The following is a 22,013-nucleotide window of genomic DNA, read 5'->3' as shown; positions in this document are numbered from 1 at the left end:
AACAATAATTGTGCAAAAATAAACTATTTTTTTTATGAAACAATCCCAATTCAGGGTTCATTTACAGTACATGCCTTTTCCAGAGTTTTCAGGTTTTCTCCATGGCTGAAGGTGAAGTCAATCCAACGTGCCTTAAAACTGCATTATTTCAAAAAACCGCCAGGGGGCGACTTCACTGGTTGCAAAAAGAATCCGATTGTTGTAAAGTCTAGGAAAAAAAATCACCCTTCTGACTCCTTCTCGCCTGATTTATTACCTTAGTTTACAATTCATGGTGAGTTCATTTCTCAATCACAATTGTCAAGATCTTTTTTTTTAAACCATGTATGTTTTGGAAATTATGATCCCATTTAAAGGTCTCATGTCCTGGCCATTTCTACTGATCATAATTCCATTGTTGAGGTATACTAAAATAAAACTCACATTGGTTTCTCATACAGCATCTCAGTATCCCCCTCCCTGTGAGCCCAGTGGCCGTTTGCGAGACAGCGAGGCACAGCGAAACCCAGCCCGAAACCAGCCCGAACACACACCGACTCACAGCCTCGCCGCGTCCCGCCTTCAGGGAGGAGAAATCGGCGGAGCTGCAGCTGAGAAAAGATTGAGTGTGTGTGTGAGGAAGTCCGCGGATTGGTCCATTTAGACCAATCCAAGGACTTAACGTAACGGCTCCGCGGACGTAACGTAACGGTTCCACGGATTGGTCCATTTTGACCAATGGGTCCATTTGGGTATGGGTACGTCACTGTACCCAGGAAGCAAACAATGGAAAAAGAGAAATCTCCAACGAGGCGTTCTGGGGTAGCATAGACAGGTATTTTCTTTGTTAGAGTTTTACTCGCTACAGGATGCACTCTGAGGGTTTGTGACTCTGCAGACCGTTTACATGCAGAGAAACCTTCATAACACACAAGGGGACGGGTAATAACCGGAAAAGCATGACATGGGACCTTTAAAGTGAAATAGACGATAAATCAGGGTACGCTTAATCGTCGCTATGACGTTACATTTACTTTTAAAAGTTGCTACCACAATAATGTTCAGTTTTAATGGTCTCAGTTCTTCTGTCATACAACCATGACTCTTATACCGTGTGTTTTCAAAAGTAAATTGTCATTTTGATAGCCTACAATTTTATTTTTCTGAGTCCATTAGTACTTTGCACCACCCTCTCAAAATACCAAACTCAGACAACATCCACTTCTTGTACAGTCTATCTTTCAGTCTTTCTTCACAAGCGTAACTTTCAAACGAACAAAGACAACATCTTCCACGGATCAAATCAGAGCAGCCACTGAGCTTGCGTGACAACAGATCAGTTACCAAGCCGTACTTTGATGGGAAAAATTGCTCTGGAGAAAACAAGTAAATTGAGTTTTCAAAAGAACCATTTCCTAGGTTGAGAATGAAACTTTATTACATATAAGAGGTTATATTTGTGCTGTCAGAAGGGAACCTCAATGTTATAACTGTTGAATGTTTAGAGCTGTCTACAATTGGACTATTGCTCATATATATTGGCAGATTACTGTTCAATTAGGGCCAGGGAGGTTTGCACCATACATGGCTGGTTGACAGAGGAAATCATCTCATTCACATGAGGGATTAAGAAAAGTAGAAATGATCAGCATTTCCACCAGTGGATATAAAACATGTGAAAATAATTTAAATGTAATTGCTTTGAAAATGTTCCTATAAATAGAGAACATGAAGTGCCTCTCTTCCGCAGAGACTGTGCAGTCTTTGCAACAACACTTTATGTATGACAAAGCATTAGTAACACATTTTTACAAAATGTTATTCAATTTCCCATTCATGTCATGGATGAATGTATTTTTTTTAATGTATTTTGTTGTTTGCCCTTTTTGCATTTTGCCTGCCTTATTTTCTAACACCAGCTCTCCTCTTTCTCCAGGAGAATCTGCCAGTCCATTCTTCTCCTCCAGCCAGCCTGCCCTCTCCTTCTCCGGATCCCTTTTCCCCCTCACCACTACTTACCTCAGCCCACTGGATTGTTTCAGTAAAATCACTTACATTTTCAACCATCTGCTTGTCCCAGCGTCTGCTCTTGGGTTCAGTCTCAGAAGCCTGACCATTCATAATGTATTAACACTCACATTAGGTCCTAATCTACTGCTATCACATTTCCCTGCAGTGGTTATTACAAAAGATGTTACTTCTTGAATATTATAAATGCATGATTGTAGTGGCCAATTGTCCAAAACAGGAATGTTCAAAGGCCACTTAGTCTAGGAGGCGAATTTGAGTATTGACTCACGTATGTTCAAGAAAATCCAAATACCTTGCTCGTTCCATTCAAGTGCTTTATTAGGAGGTTCAATGGATCAGCTGGCGGCCCAATGCCGACATGTGCGGTCAAAAACTTTGTCCAACTTCCTCTCTAGATTTCCTGCTGTGTCACGCTGGCACCGTCATGTATACCTGAGCACGCTACTACAATCTGCTTTCTATAAATAATAACAAAACACAAAACTAGAGCTGTCCATAAGCAAGATAACACGTTACAAAAACAGTATAATAATAACTCATAGTTATTCAGCTCATCTAAGATAAATTAAAGAATATTCAATTGGCTCACCAAACCATAATTAACTACCATAAAATGATGTGCCTAAATGGCTCTTACATGACATAACTGTAAGAAAATGTCAATGTCAATATAAACAAAAAAAGCTGTTACGCATGTTTGGAAGACTTTGAATATGAGTCAGTATGATTCATGCTTGAATGCATAAAACAAACATAAATGTTAAAATGTTTAATGTTTGTTATGCATTATGCTTACTATTTCATTACCATGTTAATTATAACATTTTCATGAGGAAAAAAAACGACTCACATTTTGTAATGACTTAATAATAATCTACTTCAAAATGTTTATGCTTTTTATAACAAAATGCATTGAAAAGTTATAACTGCAGATGTTATTAAATAAAAAAAGTAATAATGCATTACATTTTGTGTAGTTCATATATATTACATAATCTGATCTGATTTTGTTAAAGCCTTGCCATCACATGATGTTATTGTAACAGCCATATTCCTGCTGTCGCCCCATAAAGACCTGCCTATTCCCTCTTCCTCTATCCTCAGTTGTCTGAATAGTTTTAATGTGTGCACGCCTCAGCTCTCTCAAAAAGCCTAACCCTCTGTGCACGTGCACACTGGCTTCATGTGGCTTCTTGTGCTGGGAACATCTAAAAGGGCCACTGGAGGGCTGCGTGTGCCTGCTAGATCCATTACACCCATAAACTGATAGGGCGATTGAGTATATTTGGCTTGGCAGTCCAGCATTCGTTTCTGCCACGTTCACTGAAGCAAGATTTCAGTTTAGTAAGGGCTGCACAGTCCTCCGCCCTGCAGCATCCATGATGTGACACATTATGAGAGTGCAGTTGATTCGTCATATTCCATACCCTGCATCTTTTAAGGGCCCAATATTTGTAAAAGTCATCAATGTTCAATGTAGAACTACAAGTTGCTACGCCTAAGATTTGAAAATTGATTGTTGATGTTGGAGTTTATAAGCTGTGTTAAAGCCACATATCACTTTTTTATTGACAGCTTATGTAATATCCTGCCCTCAGGGGACACATTGGATTACTGACCATACATCCTGCCTCTCATTGTGAGAACCAGAGATGCAGAATACATTTCATTTCCTCCTTTTCTTTTCCTATGTATGATTTGTAACTAATATGAAGCAGCAGTGGTCTTTTTTCAAAGACGGCCTTCATGGAAGGAAAACATTATTTACCATGTCCATAGAGGCGGTGGTGAATCCATGTGTTAACATATGGCTGGGTTTGCATACCTTGAAGACAGCAGAGGAACTGACGTTGGGTGTTTTAACCATTTAAAGGGGTAGCTACCCCAAAAAGTTGAAATACATATTGTTCCTCTTACCTCCACAGCTATGCTATGCGGATGACACACACATTTACGTAACCATTTCACCAGGGGACTATTCTCCAGTTAAGACACTGAGTACAGTAAGTGCATTGAACAAATCAATGACTGGATGTGTCAGAACTTTCTCCAATTACACAAAGATAAAACTGAGGTAATGTTTTTTGGAGCCAAGGCAGAACGTATAAAAGTTAGCGCTGAGCTTCAGTCTGCAATGTTCAAAACAATAGATAGAGCCAGAAATCTAGGTGTAGTCATGGACTCTGACCTGAGCTTCAACAGTCACATTAAAACAGTTACTAAATCAGCTGACTATTAAAGAACATATCTAGGATTAAAAGACTAATGTCACAGCAAGATTTGGAAAAACTTGTCCATGCTTTTATCTTCAGTAGACTGGACTACTGTAATGGGGTCTTTGCAGGTCTCACTAAAACATCTATTATAAAGCTGCAGCTGATTCAGAACGCTGCTGCTCGAGTCCTCACTAACACTAAGAAAGTGGATCACATCACTCCTGTTCTGAAGTCTTTACACTGGCTTCCTGTGTGTCAAAGAATAGATTTCAAAAATACTGCTGCTGGTTTATAAAGCTTTGAATGGTTTAGGCCCAAAATACATTTCTGACCTCCTGCTAAATTATGAACCATCCAGATCTCTCAGGTCTTCAGGGACTGGTCAGCTTTCTGTCCCCAGAGTCAGAACTAAACATGGTAAAGCAGCGTTTAGTTATTATGCTCCAAATATCTGGAACAAACTCCCAGAAACCTGCAGGTCCGCTGCAACTCTGACTACTTTTAAATCCAGGCTGAAGACTTGTCTTTTTGTCGCTGCTTTTAATTTAAACTGAGCCGTTGTGTTCATCAGTAAAGTGGAACTTCTGTGTGACCTATTCATATCTTAAACTGCACTTTAACCTTTTATTCATGTACTTTTTATTCATGTATTTTTTCTTTTATTATCTTTTCTCTTTTTTTTTTAAAGCACCTTGAATTGCCTTGTGTTGAAAGGTGCTATATAACTAAACTTGCCTTGCCTTGCCTTGCCTTACCTGAAGTGTTACAACTAGATTGTTTTGGTTTGTTTCTGTGTGTAAGAGATCAATTCAAATCAAATCAAATCAAAGTTTATGTATATCACAAAACATGTTTGTCTCAGTGGGCTTTACAGATGAACAAACATGAATGACATGTCTGCACTGCAGTCATCTAATATAATGACATCATGATATTGCGACCGAGCAAAATTTAAATATAGCGTCCTCCTCGCCTAAGCTCACGAAAAGGTCTATGGATTATCCTGAGTAACTGGGTCATTATTTATCGAAGAACATTGCTGTTGAGTTTTTTAATTGTACGTTTTCGTCACTTTGAGCTCCAAAAGTCAAGAGCCATAACTCCCACCAAAACATTTGCACTACAAGTAGGACGTAAAATATGTTTTTTATGAATTTGTACATTTCTTCAAGTACTGTAATTGAAATGTATCAAAACCAAACAAAATATAGTATGTTTTTCTGAAATGTGCCATTTTGCCAAACGAGTAGTACTTTGTGCTTTAAGAAAGTTTGAATGCTGATAGGTTAGTACTTTTACATAAGTGCAGATTGCCATTGTCTAATATTAGCAGAGCTTTTTGCAAGTGATTTATAAATGTTGCTTGAGACAATGAAGGTCTGAGGATTTGATAAGGACATTTTCCTGTTTATTCCTTTTTTGACTATTTTGTATTGTTTAAAATGTGCACACAGTTCACGAGATCTGGTTTATTTAAGAAGTTATGGTATCATGTAAGCCGATTGCAGTCTGTTGCAGGGCCAATGAAACAATGATAACAACTTTATTCACTCAACATGATTTCCTCCCCAATGATGTTCTAAATCAACAATCCACCAGTATTGTTTATGAATCATGATTAATAGGCTAATCAGTGATTTTATATGGAGAAACTTCAGGTCATTTGTCTCTCAGACTTGGCTGTCAAATAGATACTCTCTCATGTCATTTGGTGTTGAACCAGTGATTTATTTTCCAAATGTGTTACTGTGCTAGTTTTTTCCCAAAACACATAGAGATGCACAACAGAGCTCTGCTGCTCATTGCTATAATGAACAAACATCAGCTGCCATGTCTTCCCTCGTACTGTCATGTCAGCATTTCACCACTTGAGGGTGCAACAAGACCAATCACATCATCCAGCTATCTGTGATATTAATTCATTGCAGAGGAGGGATGGCTGGCAGGCCTTCTTGCAGCTCTCCCGGTGGTCTGCTGTTCCTCTGTGTCTCATTACCTCTCCGTCTGAAGTGCTGCATCATCTCCTGCTCCTGTCAGACACACCGACTCGTGGCTGCTAACTGGCAGGTAGAGTTGAGTTTCCACACAACACTGGACCTGCAGCACACACTGCTGATCCTGCCAGGCAGTCTGGGGAGGCAGCAGTTTGGCGCCTGGTTGCAACACTGAATCTCATTTCATCTAACGGTTCTAATTAATTTAATACCGAGAAGAAGCAGTACATCACACAGGGGGACGACGATATTATCTGAAAACTGGGGATTGGCAGATGGGAGAAGCAGAGTTTTTTGCACATTGATTTCACACTCTACCAATTAATCCTAGCATGCAGACACACAACACACAGACACACATTTACAAGTATGCCCTGTCAGCAACTTTGCAGTTAGCAATATTTGGAATCGTTTGCTAATAGATGACCTTTACTCTGTTGCTGCAGCCTTTTACCTACTCTGGGGATTATTCTAAAATACTGTATGGGGCTAAAGATTTATATTCATTAACGCCTAAAAAAATTAAAATGTTAATGATGACAACATTCCTGGAAAATATCAGCAAGTTAGCATTACTGACCGGGCAGAGCACCAACATTTGAGCCCAAGAGGCATATTTAATCAATAGACTTCATTTAGCACCACATTATATCTAATTAAGAATAATGGTTTGATGCCGACATCATTATGCATTTATATCAATTAAAGTAAACATCAATGACAAACTGCATTTTGATGATCATGAGCCCCTTTTGATAACTGTTCAGGTCAGGACGTCATGTAAAGGTACATCCAAATGTCAATCTTTCATAAGCTAAGCTAATTAGCTCAAAATGTGGGCCATTTCTTAAAAACTTAAAAAACATTTTTCATATACTGGACAGTGCAGCATTTTACCATAGCGTCAACATTAGACCCTTGTGATCCATCCTTGGTGCATGTTATGCATTTTCAAAAGTTAACTGTTTACACAGAAAGGCTCTTTACTTGTGTGTGTTCAGGGTTGTTAGTACCCACCACACATAAGGTTTAACTATAGTAAATCACAGTTTGTGATATCATCCATCTGGGATCTTAAGTAATCACAACATCGATGGATGGCACGAATGGCCGGTTCCATCTGTCCACAGCGGCGGGGGGGGGGCGGAGCTGCTCCCAGCTGGAGACGGCGGAGCCATGTGTCAAACTGCCCCCTCTGAGTCTGTGACGTGGTGTAGGCCGTTAGGGAACAGCTGACAATGGAAAATCGGAATGATGACTAATTCCTAAAAAAAAATGATGTCCATTATTTTATGGACACAAGCAATGGAAATAAGTTATTTAAGGGCCTACAATTATTTATATTAAATAACTGTAAAAATGACCCATGTGCTGTTAATTCCATACCTGCCTATACTGCACCTTATTTTCACATTATGTCACACAGCGGATACTGTGTTAATTGATTGTGATTCAATATATTCCATATTTGCGTGTATTTTCTACTAAGTTATTTTCGGTGAAGTATAATCTTTCAATGTATTTTCAGCCTTGCAATAATTTGTTATTTTTTACATGCAAATGTCACGTCTGATCACCTGCTGATATGTCACACTGCGGGGCAGTGATCAGGGGTAAGCTCTGCTTTCTACACACAGTGTTCTGGGATTCAACCTGACTCCCAGGGAAATTTGCACGTGGGTTTGCTCTGATTTATACTCGTGTTTTCCTAAACAGTCTGGGAACATATCCGTCTCACTATGTGTCAGCCGTGCACAGGCGACACGTCCAGTGTGTGGGTGTTTTTTTGCTTGCTGTGATTGGCTCCTACCCCCATTAGACCCGACAGGAAAATATGCTTTACTATACATTAATTAACTAAAACTATTTGTAGGGTGCTTATAGAAGGAGACATCAAACCCAAATTAGTCAGCCTGGAAAGCGCATTACAATGTTTCTTGTCAATTTCATGATTCATATTTTTTCAAGTTTCCTGACACTGTTTCTGCTGTCTGACATCTGACACATTTATTATTATTTTTACTTTCTGATTTGCTTATATAATGCTGCTCAATTGTGCAACCACCTGATTTCAAGTTTGTTTTACTTGTTTATTTATTATATTAAATATAATTTGTATTATTATTATTTAAATGTTTATTTTTTAAGTTTTCAATGGAATATAGCTTGTTCTCTCGGCTTGAAAGGTGGAACAGAATTGTAATTCATTTATTATTATATGTGTACCAAACGTTATGAACCTCAAACATATTGTGGTTGACAAAATTATATTTATGATTTAAATATGTTTTATTCTAAATCTGTGTTGGAGTAGGTTACACGACACTCTACAGTAATATTGTAAGAGAATGATGTTACCGCAGCAGAATAGAAGAGTGATTATGTTACTGCTGTATGTTTAACCTCCATGGTGATACTGTAGCTCACCATCTGATGGCCTATTAGAAAACAGGACAACAATGACAGAGCTGATTAGTGTGTACAAAGAGTCTAAAGAGGGAGTACAAGGTCTGTGATTACATCAGCATTTCAGGTTATTATGTATCAGTGGACAATAAAGAATATATTCAAATAAAAAAGATAAAAGAAACGTACAAATGTACTAAAAAATGTGACCTGATAAAAGATGAACATTAGCCATCTTTGGAACTTCCACCGATAAGATCTAGATGTAAATCCTTATATATCAGCATTGAGTACCAAAAATATAAGAAACACTGAGGGGCAGGTAAGAGAGGCGCCCCTCAACCTCTCAGCTCTCAGATGGTTTCTGTGGAGTCATTTTAATGGAGTTTTACCCAGAGGAAATTAGTGTGTCTGACATGTGCCTCCGCAATTCTATGTCTGCCTTCATCACTTATAGTGTCCTAATGGAACAAATATCTGCTTTCTTTTCCCAAACGGGCCGAGTAGTGTGGAAGGGAGAAATATGTTGCTTTTAGGGTAACAATTACAATCTACTCCAATGATAAGAACAATAAAGAAAATGGCTTTTAAGTATCTTGCTTTTCAGGGATTATTTCATTGTTTGGTCATGGTGTTTTTTTAAGACTGTCAGGGCAAGTTTTAAAGTCATGTCACACTTGTCTCTAAATGTTGATGATTAACTCTTTGAGAATTGACACATGATATGGTACATGATCAAACTAGTGTGGTTTGAATTTTAGAGCCTATCATAATTCAAACTTAAGAAAAGTGTTGCTTAGAAGTTTATTTTTCTATTTTTTGTCCAAGCTTCACATATCAAAACTACATCTCTGCAGTCAACAATGATATCATCTTCTTTTTGACACATGACACCTCATCATAGAAGAAACCCATCATAGCATCTTTGAGGCAGGGATATCAATTTACCCTGTGACAGCCGCTCTGATAGACCATAATGCAACAGGAAAAGCCCATTTGCTGTGCTACTGAATGTGTAACAAGTTCAAGCTATTATCTGCTGGAGAGCAAGAATCATGATGCTAATTGCTTACTGAAAAGCATTGAGGTTATTGAGTTTAGACACAGTGCATTTTTATTTGATGGTGCCCCATTGTGTAAAATATTTACAGTGGTTCTGTTTCCTGTAATCTCCCGTCATTCCCCTGTGTAATGTAAGCTAAAGGTAACACTAGCTCAGAGCCTTTACAGTGGTGTGTGGGCTGATACTGAATAAAGCTCTTCTGAGGAGCCAATAACAACATGAGTCTGATTCAGCAGCTCACTAATGATCTGACTCGGATCAGAATCACAGCTGCCCACACTCGGCTGTTGAAGTATCTGTAATCGTTTTATGGATGGCTGTTTGTTGATAGATTAGCAAGGATGTTATTAAAACCTTATTCATATGACTACAGTTTGAATAAAAGGAACGCGTATAAGCAAACAGGAAAGCCAAGATCAGGGCTTATATGAATTCATTTAAAGGTGAAACTATTATGCACTAGTGATTTTATTTAAATACGTTGCTTCCATTATGTGTCTTCTTTCATTAGCTAATCAGATAACGTTTAGGAGAAAAAATAGTGGTCCTAATATTATTCATCAACTGAGCAAGTATAGTTGTTATATTTGTTAGATTGTTTACCCTGTACATTTTGTAATATATATCAGTATGTATTTAAAACCTTTTGGTTTAATTCCTATCTGCTCCCGAGGTTTCTGTTGAAAGTATTTTTTCATAATATACAATTACATATAAAAAACCGGTCCTTATCCAATGTTTAGATTTTCTGTTTTAATTCTTTTTTAATTTGCAGCCAACTTTTCAGAATGTTGTAAAACGTCATCATTTCCTACAGTAAAAACATTTTTGTTTTATTATGCTGTACAAACCATAAACACGTCTGAACTAGCTTGCCCTTTGAGCAACTTTGCAAGGAACAGTTTTAAAATGAAGAATTAACAACATAGTACAGATATGTTTTAAGATTCTCTGTGTCCTCTATACTCTAACCAACATCTTTAAATATCCAGCACATACCATAAACTTCTGTGAAAAGTGAAACCAAGTGAGGCTTCACAGCTGTTCACTTTATAGTGTCCTCTTTTTCAGCTCCATTTCACAACCTCAATATCGATTCCCCTCAACTGGGCACTTTTTTTACAACTGCAAAAAAGAGATCTGAATAACCTTTAAAGATCATACGTGGTGATATCAGCCTAACGCTGGCTTAGTTGATGTTCCTTTTACACAACTAAAAATAGGTATATTATGTGAATTTGTAAGTGCTGTGTCCCAGCAATACATTTAGGATGAAGAACAACAACAACAACAAAAACAACAACATCCTTCTCACTAACTTTGCTCCATTTGACTGCCAGTTTAGCTATTGGCTTTGCAACAAAGTTTATGCCCCAACCACTTTAAATGTGAGGATGCATCAAAGAAGATATGTTAAGCACTTTTAGTAATGCAGTCTGTATCTATGTCAGCACTTACCCCACTTTTAAACATGTCCTGTACAAGGTGTGAGGGTTTTAGTGAAGGGACTCTAAAGCACATCATGTACATCACTAACAAGACCTCACTGACTGGACCCATGATGTGATTTATAATCCTTTAAAAGATAATAAGGTGGATGATGATATCACATTAACTGGCCAACTAACTATCCTCTGGAATTATTAAAGTTATATGTTTGTAATCTTTAATGGTTTAATTCATAAGACATCAAAAATGTACACAATATAATAAATCAGATAGCAAAGCAACATGACTATCAGAATCAATAGAGTATTGGTCTGCATAAGTGTGTTATGCATTTTATAGGGGATCAAATCATTAAAATGTATCATTACCTATTTAAAAAATCCTTTGAAAAACAACTTGAACATAAAAATACTTCAGTAGAGTTAAACCGAAGTTGAAACATATACATTAATTTCTGACTTGCCATTTCAACTCAATTTCCTTCAATATTAATGTATTTATCCCTTCTCTGCTTTTTCTATTATTATGAAACATATTACTTATCCAGCAACAAAAATACCCAACCAGCATTCAGACATATTTCAAAGATGATTTTCTCTCACTGTGAGGTGGGTGACGTGTTAAGGTTGAGGTTCACTGCCACGCTTCATTGTTATGACTGCTGATTGACATGGAAGTCTCCCGGAGACAGCTGCAGGAGGACGAGTCTGTCGTCAGCCAGCAGACACGCTCTCTGGCATGTGTGAGGTCCAAACAGAGTCAGCTGCCGGAGGTCTTCCCTCACGCACCACCACCAATTTGTGGACTACGTCACTCATGTCTGACTCAAATGATGGAGGGTCACCTTCAATGTGTACAATGAGTTTGATTGATACAAACAGAATATGGTAGTCAAATGGCAGGACAAATGGAGGATTTATACTTGCAAGCTGTCCAAGGCTGATTTAAAAGAACACTCACTCATTCATGTGTTTGTTTTCCATTACGCCCATGGCACTAAAGTTCAATGACAGCAGAGTCTCGTCACCATGTGTCACCTGACTTTTGTGTAGATTTATGAGTGTGAGTAAGGGACTCTTCAAATGTCGTGTGCATTCGTTTTTAGACCCAGCTGTTGGTCAAGAAATAGCTGGAATGAGTGAGTCATCGGTCTCTTTTCTTCAAGGCTTTTTATAAAAATCTAAAATTGCATACCACATGTACCCTGAAACGAGGGGTTACGTAAGGTAACCCTTGTTACATAAGCACAGGCGGAGCCCTCTTCTGGACTCTATGGGTACTACCTAGGGCTGCCCCCCGATTAGTCGACCAAAGGTTAGTCGGCCAAAGAGTCTTTGGTCGGTCAAGATTTAATTGGTCGTTGGTCGCCGAAAAAAAAAAAGAATTGAGAAAAAAAACGGGAAAAAAAACACGGAAATAGGAGGTGACAGTCAGTCACTTGTTTTCACATCAGATAAGCTGATAGTTTTAACCATGTCAGGCGTAAAATCAAGAGCTTGGGAGCATTTCGAAAAAGTAACAGACAACCCGAAGAAGGTGATATGCAAACTTTGCAAGCAAATATTCTCCTATCATTCATCAACTACAAACATGACTTATCACCTGAAACATGTAAGTACCATTCAAGCCATTAACAGATGGACGCTCTGCGGCTCTAGCCTTAATTAAAAGCCTGTTAGATAAAATGTATTGTCATATTATGGGCTATTAGGCTTAGTGTAAACTTAAATTAATGTGCATTTCTCTCAATAGGCTCATCCACTATACGTTGATAGGGCCACCGCATCTACCTCAACTTCATCAAAATTGCAGATTTTGTGGCACTGGACATGAGACCTGTAAACATTGTCGAGGGGGAAGGGTTCAAACAGATGATGAAATTCATCGAACCGGGTTACACTGTACCCAAACGTGACACCGTAATGCACGACATTAAAAACAAATATAACACGACCAAACAGGTACTTTTGGAGAAACTTAAAGCCTGCACAGCAGTCAGCTTCACTACTGACACATGGACCTCCAACCAAATGGATGGTTACATGACTGTGACGGCACACTTTATTTCCCAAAAATGGCAATTACATTCATTCGTGTTGGAGACTAAAGTGCTGGAGGTGAGCCACACAGCTGCCAACATAGCAGAGCGACTCAGCGAAGTGATGGAGGAGTTTGGGATTCCCCCAGAAAAGAGGGTCGCTGTGGTACACGACAATGCCGCTAATATGGTGTTGTGCGCTAAACAGCTATCTCAAAACCCGTCCTGGGGTAATGTCCAGGGAATTCGTTGTGCGGGGCACACCTTGCAGTTGTGCATAAACGTGGCTGTTAAATTAGATCCCATCTGCCTAGTGATTGCTGCTGCCAGACGCCTTGTGGGACACTTAAAAAAAAGTGCCAAGGCAACAGCAGCTCTCACTTTGAAACAGAAGCAACAGAATGTGGCTGAACACAAACTGATACAAGATGTGTCCACACGATGGAACTCCACTTATTCGATGCTGGAGCGTCTTCTGGAACAGAGATGTCCGGTTACAGCTGTGCTTTCAGAACCCGGGACCACCCACCGGTCTGACCGAGATCTGGATCTCACAACTGCCCAATGGAGGACAGCGGAGGACATTGTCTCCGTGCTGAGGCCAATGATCACCCTCACCGAGCTGCTCTCACAAGATATAAACGCATCTCTGTCTGCTACATGAAGAGGCGCCACTTGTTGAGTCGTGATGATGACAGCACGACCGTGAAGGCAGTTAAGAAAAAAATCACAGAGGAAATCGACAAAAGGTGGGAGCTCACAGGGAGTCTGGAGGGCAGCATATATATTCAAGCTGCAGTCCTTGACCCACGGTTCAAGAGCTTGTCATTCCTCGGTGCAGAGAAACGGGACGATGCATACACAACGGTGTCGGATCTGGCTGAGAGTTTATCTCCAAGCAGAAGAAGCTACTGCTCAGAGAGAGGACAGCAGCGGCGCAGAGGAAAGTGAGCCCACACCAAAGAGGCAAAGGGAAAAGCAGCAAGACATATCAATGCTGATGGCCTTTGATGGAGATCAACAGACGGAAGAAGAGAAAAATGAAATGAAGACATACTTGGAGGACCGAAACAAGGTTGACAAGGGACCACTGATTTGGTGGAAAATGAATGAGGAACGCTATCCCAAGCTTGCCAGAGCAGCTAAGCGCATCCACTCCATCCCTTCCACATCCACGCCATCGGAGCGCATATTTTCCAAAGCCGGCTTCATTGTGAGCAAGACACGGAGCTCACTTCTCCCGGACAACACAGACAAACTCGTGTTCTTGTCTCATAATATGAGAAGACTAAGATCGGAGGGAAACCCTGAAAGTCAGGTAGTGGCCTAGCCTAATATAACACCATAGTTTTGTAGTTTATAGTTTTCGTTCTTCGTTCGTTCAACTGAAGTGTTTAAGTTAAGTTTTGCGGTATATTTACAAGTTTTGTTTGCACTCCGACCTCAGGAAAAAACTGAAAGTTTTATTTTCATGTTGAGAATACTTCTCCGTAGGCCTGTTTACTTTTGCACTAATATTTAAATATTTAAGTTGGCTTGAGCCTATATTTATTTATTCGTTTGTTTATATAATTTATATTTATTTTACATGTTTAAAAGAAACGAAAAATATAGTTTAAATTTAGTTTTTTAACAGAAGACTGTTTTTGTTTGTTTTATAAAGTTATTGTGTTGGTTTTAAAAGTTCATAAGTTGTGTGATGTTTTTATATGGTGTGTTGTGTTGAAATACAAAATGTTAAGACAGTCTCCTTGTTGATTTTTCCAACAAATTCAGAATCATAATTTAATTACTTGCCGGTTGCGCAAAAAAGGCGGTTTGTCTCTGCGTGCGCTTTCATTCGCGCCACTGGTCGATCAGTGGTCGACCAGTGGCCTTACCTGACGACCAGTGGTCGACCAGGAAAATCTTTGGTCGGGAGCGGCCCTAGTACTACCTTATCATGTAAGCATTCAACTACTGAGACTTCTATAGACGTAGCCGGCCCCGGGGCGGGCCTACCTGAATGCGCGCCCATCTCACCGTATAAAAGGAGGCCTCCTGACCGTCATCCTACACCTCTCTCAGCGAGCGGTATAGGACAGACAGTGCTCCGAGTAGAGGGCTCTGCCTGTGCTTATATAACAAGGGTTACCATACGTAACCCCTCGTTATATCTCTCACAGCCCTGATGTATACACGCACTGTCGTCCGACACACCGTTCCACCTCACTGTCCCTGACCGGCTTTAGCGGCCGCTGCGCCTCACTCACCTCTCCCTCGGTTGTAACCGTGGAGAAGTCCGGGCTGCTGCTGACAGAGCACACTCTGATGCGCTTACCTCCGAAAAGTGTGCCCGGAAACAGTGCTGAGGGCTCCCCCCCCGTCCGCCTATAGGCAGACGGAGAAAGTCCCCAGCCCTGTATGGGTTCACTATGCACCACCTCTCCCGAGTCCCTAAGGAGCACGGGGAGAGCGCAAGTGCCCCCATGTCCCCCACACTCAGACACTGACCCCATGCAGAGTGTGAGCGGACTATAGTGTGGAGGGCACTCCCCCCCTGCCCCCAGGCAGGCGAGGAGAGCCCTCCAGCTCCGTAAGGGCCCAGTGCGAACTACGTCCCCCGTGACCCGGAAAAAACGTAAGCGCATTTACGCCCGGGGAGGGGGTCAGGTGCCCACTGTCCCACAGCCCCCACCTCCTCACCAGTCCTGTGTTGCCCCAGCAAGCACAGACGAGGAGAAAGAGCCAGACATGTCCAAGAGATAAAACTTTATGAAGGGGCCTGGCATTTACCAAGACGCCGCCGTGCATATATCCTCCGCACTCACACCGTTGAATAAGGCTGTTGACACAGCCACAGCCCGTGTGGAGTGTGCACGGACCCCCGCGGGGCAGGCTCTCCCCGCCTGTCCGTAGACATGTGCAATGCATTCGCAGAGCCAGCCTGCCAGGCGTTTCTTGGATAGAGCTTTCCCGGTCACCCCGTCCCCGAAGCACACAAACAGCTGTTCAGTGCGTCTAAGGGCAGCCGTGCGCTCCACATAACATGCTAGCGCACTCACCGGGCAGAGGAGGTGCAATTTAGCTTCCTTGGCCCCACTATGGGGTGGAAGACTAAAACCCCCTAACTGAATAGCCCTCGACCTGAACGCACTCCTTAGGCTCCTGGACACAAAGGAAGGGTTCGGTCTGAGTGTCGCCCCGCTCCGGTCACCCCGAATCAACAAGCAACTCGGTTGCACCGACAGAGCGGTTAACTCGGACACTCTCTTGGCTGACGTTAAGGCAAGTAGCAATGCTGTCTTCCAGGACAGTGCTTTCAGGGAGGAGAGCTCCAGAGGCTCAAATGGTTCTGTGACCAGAGCACCAACGGCAGGTCCCACTGCGGGGCGGAGGCGTGCACTACTGGGCGCAGCCTCCTTACCCCCTGAGAAAAGGCTGACCTGCCGTCAAATCCCTCATGGCAGGACGAGATGGCTGCTGCATACACTTTCACTGTAGAATGAGCAAGTCCTCTGTCCACCAATAACTGTAAGTAGGATAAAATAGAGCCCAACTCACAAGATAGGGGCTCTATTCTCCGCTCCTCACACCATCGCTGGAATCCTAGCCACTCTGGCTAACAGGCTGTGGTGGATCCCGCTCTAGCTGCCTGGATAGACTGAATAACGCTGTCAAACAATCCACCCTGTCTCAACCTGTCCCTCTCAGGAGCCAGGCCTGGAGAGGACGGCCCATAGTGGGTTACGCCCCGATTGCACCTGCCTCTTGAGACATCGCCCCCCAGAACTGGTGAACCGCCCAGGGCTGGCCCACCCTCGTCTGTGTCATCTCTGAGTACCACGGTGCCCCGATGCGATCCGGTGCTACTAGGATGACTGAAAGACATTCTCGCCTCACTCTCCCCAGGAGAGGGAGAATGAGACGCAGCAGTGGAAAGGCGTATAGCAGCTTTCTTGGCCATGGCTCGTGTGCAAACGCGTCCATCCCTATAGGCGGGTCGTCGCTCAGGGCCATGGAGAACCACAGGGCACAGTGGCTGTTGCGCCGACTGGCGAACACCTCTGCTCTCCTGAACTAGGCCCAGACCTGCTTCACCACCTCCGGGTGAAGCACCCACTCCCCTGGCAGGGGGCCGCCCCTCGAAATGAGGTCGGCGCCCCTGTTCTCCAGTCCCGGGATGTGTAGGGCTCTCAGAGATAACACCACCTCTGAAGTCCATAACCACAGTTTCTCCGCTGTGGTCAACAAGGCGGCGGAGCGGACTCCGCCCTACCTGTTGATGTATGCCACTGTGGTGCTGTTGTCGCTCCTGACCATTACATTTCCCCCCTGAATTAGGGGCATAAAATGCTGGAGAACCAACACTACTACCCGTAGCTCTAGGAGGTTGCTGTGCCGTGTTTCTGTTAGAGACCAGCGCCCACCTAGCCCTCTTCAGGCAGGTCCCTCCCCATCCTGTTCTGGACGCGTCCGTGAACTCTGTGATGTAGGAGGTTACCCGTCCCAGTGGAGACCCCCTCCGGAGGTGATCCGGGGACCCCCAGAACCGGCGGTTGCCCTCCACTGAGGGGGGGATGGTCACCAGACGTCGTTTGTGCCTCTTGGGATCCAAACGCAGGCTGGAGAACCAGCTCTGCAGGTGGCGCATATAGCAACCCGGGACCACCATGTGAGCAGCCGCCATGAGACCCAGAGTCTGCATGACAGTTAAAGCTGTCACTGTCGCCCCCTGTCGCAGCCTGCGAACCGCCCGAAGCAGGGACGCACGTCTGTTCTCTGACAGGGTGGCATGAAGCACCACTCCCAAATACAACGCCTGTTGGTGAGGTACGGGGGTGCTCTTTTTCCAATTGATCGCAAAGTCCAACTTGGTTAGGTGTAGGATAAATTGAGCTGTGCAAAGCATTGCCTGTTCCCTGGACCTGGCCATGACTATGAGGTCATCTAGGTCAAAGAAAACTCTCATGCCGTGGATGCGCAGCCGTTGGAGCACAGTGGCTGCACATTTGCTGAACGTGCGTGGGGATAGGGAGTAACCAAACGGTAATCTGTTGTACTCTTAGGCTATCCCCTGGAAGGCAAAACGCAGATAATTTCTGTGCTCCGGAGCAATTTCCACATGAAAGTATGTGTCTTTCAGGTCAATGGTGGTGAACCAATCGCCCGGTTGCATTAGCCCCATTAACTGTTTTATAGTTAACATGCAGAATTTTCTGCAGGCAATGTGGCGATTCAGGCTGCGGACTGCGGAGATCTAGAATATATCTGAATTCCCCTGTCTTCTTGAGAGCCAGGAAGTAGCTTACATGGAATAAAGACCCTTTTCTCTTTGCTGAGCAGTGTTGTGCTAGTTACTGAAAACCAGTAACTAGTTACCATTACTAGTTACTTCATTTCAAAAGTAACTCAGTTACTTTACTGATTACTTACACCCAAAAGTAACCTTAAAAAAAGGCCTCCCATTAATGCCCTTAGAGCCTTCATTTCAGTACTGTTATTGCATTGGAGAATAATACAATCTGTTGATCAAGAAATAGCAATACAAATAGTAGAAATAGCTTGCATGTGTTCTACAACATACCGTGCAATGGCTTTATCAACTTTTCCCTGGCTAGCAGTCCCTCGGTTAAAATCCAGCCGCTGTTGCTTAGGTGGAGGCGGACTGGCGTCAGATGGCTCTGGGTCTGTGGTCTTAGCTAGGCTACTAGCTTTGTCCTAGCATGTTGTTTCTGCAGATGTTTCAACATATTTGAATTGCTGTTTTGGGCAGTAGATAGGATCTTTGACCTGCCAAGACACAACTTACATTGAACTAAAACGTTATTTTCTTTGTGCTCGACAAAAGTGAAATAGTGAGAATATCTCTAGGTGGAGAAACTCGACTTGAGCTCCGCAGCCGCCATGATAGTCTTGTTAATAAACACACAAACACGCCCACAGCGCGTCTCCGCATGTGACACAGGAAGTATCTAAGTACATTTACTCAAGTACTGTACTTAAGTACAGTTCTCATCTCTGTTCGCCTCACTGTTGGCGCCGCTCACCAACGTCTGGGAGCCAAGACTATATAAAAAAAAGTAAACGCGCCATGTAGTAACGGTAAATGAGTTTAAAAAATAACGCGTTAGATTACTAGTTACTGCCAAAAATAACGGCGTTACTTTGTAACGCGTTAATCCCAACACTGGTGCTGAGGGTGCAAAACAGACACCGCCTGTTTTTGAGAGACAGCAAGCGCATTTCGTGGCATCTGCGGGCAGTGGCAAGTACTTCCGGCATCTGCCACGGAGGCCGCTACTCCGTGGTATCTGTGGCAAGTATATGCCACAGATGTGGTATCTGTGGCAAGTATATGCCACAGATGCCACAACTTGTCGTGGCAAGTATATGCCACAACCATGCCACAACTTGCCGTGGCAAGTATATGCCACAACTTATATATGCCACAACTTGCCGTGGCAAGTATATGCCACAACTTGCCGTGGCAAGTAAATGCCACAAGTTAAGAGTTAAGAGAAGGTTTACGGTAGCTGCCACTCGCCTTCCGTGGCAAATGCTGATATTTAAACCCGTATTTATCGCGTAAAATGTCGCTGTTTTGGCATGACTTTATCGGACTGATCTGTACACAAGACTGATGATCTGTTACTGATGGTCCGATCATATTTTTCAAAAAGATTAAACATTATATGTTCTATAGATTTTACTTGGAGAACGTGGTTTGTTAAAATAAATAAACGTGCTATTTTTATGATAATACTCAAGATATATTATTAGTAAGTTGACATAAAGATCTAACATTGTTGACCAGAGGTGGGAAATAGGCCAACTTGTATACTCAAGCACTGTACTTGTGATTTAGAAATAGCCTACTTGTACTTTAGTTGAGTATGTAAATGGTATATTACGTAGTAGGTTACTTACCCCACTACAACTCAGAGGTAAATTGTGTAATTGTAGCCTACTCCCCTACATTTATTTAATACGCTACCTTTAGTTACTTACTACAGATTCTGATTAATGATGATACATATAATCAAGTCTTAAATCAGACTTTATAGTTTCTCCTGGAGTAAATTCACAAGATACCCTACTACAGTATACAAAGTCATTAAAACTAGCTGCACCTTTACCAGCTTTGAGAACACTTTCATGATCAATCATTATAATGAAAACATGTAATATGCGCTTTAAGTATATTATTATGCTAATCATTTTGCGCTTTTACTTGAGTAACATTTTAATGCATGACTTTTACTTGTAACAGAGTATTCCAACATTTAGGTTGGCTACTTCTACTTTTACTTCACACTAGAACCGCCAGGGGTCGCTGTATAGCCTACCTAAAACTACCAACGTGTCAAATGAACAAATGCATTGGTTTTCAAGGTACAATATTATTTTATTTATCATACTAGAACACAATGAGTGTTGCCACTACTCGCCGTGGCATGTGCCTTGGTATTTGTGGCATCTCCCACAGAGGCCACTACTCTGTGGCATCTGTGGCAAGTATATGCCACAGATGCCAGAACTTGCAGTGGCAAGTATATGCCATAACTTGCCGTGGCAAGTAAATGCCACAGATGCCACAACTTGCCGTGGCAAGCATATGTCACAACTTGCCGTGGCAAGTATATGCCACAACTTGCCGTGGGATTTGCGCATGCTGAATGGGAGTTGCCACAAGATGCCAGAGTTAAGAGAAGTTTTACGGTAGCTGCCACTCGCCTTCCGTGGCAAATGCTGATATTTAAACTCGTATTTATCGTGTAAAATGTCGCTGGACTATCACAGGACTGATGTGCGATCTCTATTTTTCAAAAAGATAATAAATTATCATTTATATTCAATTTTACTTGGAATAGCCTACTTGGTTTGCTAAAATAAACAAACGTGCTATATCTATGATAGTAGGCTAAACATAGGGCTATATTGTAATAAAAAAAGAAATACTGGCAAGTGAGCGTTGCAACGCAAGCCCTTGGCAATTGTCGCTTCTTGAGGGGAGTTTCCACTGCTTGCTACGATAACCAGGTGTATTGTTACTAGTAAAGACAAATAATTAAAAAATAAATATCTGTATTGACACAGCAACGTGTACAATGGTGTTATTAGACTTGGCTACAGACTTAGGGCAGCTGTAACTGATTGCATTTGCCACTGCTAGTGAGATGCTAAGATTTATATTTTATAAATGAGGCAAAGGACAGTTATATTTGATTGTACACATGTATAAATGTGTTATTTTAAATCCAGGCATATGTACTTAATTTGTATTATTTTCGTTGTTAATAAACAGATTAATGTCATTGTATCTGTTTTGTTGTTTAATATTTTAATTCTGGTTGAACATTTTTATTTAAATGCTTCAGATTATTCTTATTAGATATTGATATCAGTGAATCTAAACAAACCATGTTATTCCGTTAAGACAATCATGACAGTATATTAAAAATCGAGACACAATGCATGCTTTTTTATCCACCCTTTTATTGCGTTTTGAAACTGGCGAACAATTTATATTGTTCGAGTTCTTGACAGAACGCTGAGTCATGCTCATCCGTCTCCCCTTGCCAGCTTTTCAGTGCTTGTAGGCTTTGCGCTTGGTTGTCCTTATCCTTATAGCACAAGTAGGCTATTTCTAAATCACAAGTACAGTAGGCTACTTGAGTATACAAGTTAGCCTATTTCCCACCTCTGGTCAACAATGTTAGATCTTTATGTCAACTTACTAATAATATATCTTGAGTATTATCATAAAAATAGCACGTTTATTTATTTTAACAAACCACGTTCTCCAAGTAAAATCTATAGAACATATAATGTTTAATCTTTTTGAAAAATAGAGA

The 22,013-nt window shown here is 41.7% G+C and overlaps 1 protein-coding gene across 1 annotated transcript in view; it reads left to right on the top strand.

Moving 5' to 3' along the window:
* The first annotated feature begins 6,074 nt into the window (after nucleotides 1–6,074).
* Nucleotides 6,075–22,013, top strand: part of LOC307043944 (uncharacterized protein) — a 31,633-nt gene continuing 15,694 nt past the window's right edge. Inside the window, exon 1 of the mRNA XM_079688908.1 lies at nucleotides 6,075–6,293. The gene's annotated coding sequence lies outside the window, so the exon portion shown is untranslated. The remainder of the gene's footprint in view (nucleotides 6,294–22,013) is intronic.

This window comes from Notothenia rossii (genome assembly GCF_949606895.1).
Source record: "Notothenia rossii genome assembly, chromosome: 6".
NCBI lineage: Eukaryota > Metazoa > Chordata > Actinopteri > Perciformes > Nototheniidae > Notothenia > Notothenia rossii.
This window is presented reverse-complemented; position numbering and strand designations above follow the sequence as displayed.